Source organism: Octopus bimaculoides, chromosome 1, assembly GCF_001194135.2.
Source record: "Octopus bimaculoides isolate UCB-OBI-ISO-001 chromosome 1, ASM119413v2, whole genome shotgun sequence".
Taxonomy (NCBI): Eukaryota; Metazoa; Mollusca; class Cephalopoda; order Octopoda; family Octopodidae; genus Octopus; species Octopus bimaculoides.
The window spans coordinates 183,387,208-183,388,506 of record NC_068981.1 but is presented as its reverse complement, the minus strand read 5'-3'; positions in this window follow the sequence as shown (position 1 = coordinate 183,388,506).

The window sequence follows — 1,299 nt, the reverse complement described above, 5'->3', positions numbered from 1 at the left end:
GTCTATATATAAATCGGAGTATGTGTGTGTATAATAACTAACTCATACATTTCCACAATTCTCAACCGATTTTCACCAAACTTTACGCATACATTACTTATGTCCCAACGACGGCCATGCACCATAACATTTTACCAAGAGCCCCCGCGTAAATGGATGTAGATGGACATAATTCTTTTGTATGTAAGATTTTCCATACTTTTTAAATCTTTTTATAAAACTGAAACGGTTTTGTCTATTTATTTATTCTGTCTGTCCACCTGCGACGGTTATTAAATTGACTAGGAACACTAAGCACATACATTTCCACTATTCTCAACCGATTTTCACCAAACTTTGCACACACATTACTTATGTCCCAATGATGGTCATGCACTATAACATTTTGACCACAGCTCCCACATAATTAGACGTAAATGGACATAGTTTTTTTTTGTATGTAGGGTCTTCCATACTTTTTAAATTTTCTTATAAAAGTGGAAGGATTTTGTCTGTTTCCACTGTCCACTTACGACGGTGATTCAATTGACCAGAAACACTGTACACGATGAATATCCAATTCCAAACTTAATCTACATATTTAAACTGCATTACACTTTGGCAAGCTTACTTTTACCTATTCTGGGTTTCTTGATAGGTGATGTTCCCTTCCCTCTCTTATATTTGTTGATACCTTTGTTTACCTTTGATACCGTTGTTTCACTTTAAGGATGCTTAGTTACCCATCCATTATGATATTTCGACTGTTGTCCATTGTTTCAAATACGTTTTAGCATTGTTGTTCTAGCCCTTTTCAAACAATCACATTATTCGTCCCGAAGAATCAACCTTTAAATAAGAGTTTTGCTTCCACTAGCGAAAACTATACGTATCTTTCAGAAAGCTTCATACCAATTTAACTTTATGCAGCATTCGCTGTTAGTTTAATCGCAGGCTATGTGGGAAAACAGAATAAAGGGGCTTTTGTTAGCTTATCTCTCCGAAAGATAGCTCCCTTTACTGTTGAATAAAATAAACACGCAGAGGGGAAGTTTCAACGTCTTCCTTCAATTTCCTTTCACCATTTATGTGGCTGTTTCTGACAAGAAATTTCGCTTTCATGTAAAACAACTATTTTTGTAATCATTATCTGTAATCTCTCTATGTATGTTTTGTTTGAAAAACGTTGTAATCTACTCTCAAAACACTTCAGTAAATCTATTTTGCATCGTTTGGAAACTTATATGTTCTGAGATCATTAAAGTGTAACAACCTCCACAATAACCAGCCTTCAATTTCATTTTCCGTTTCTATAATCGG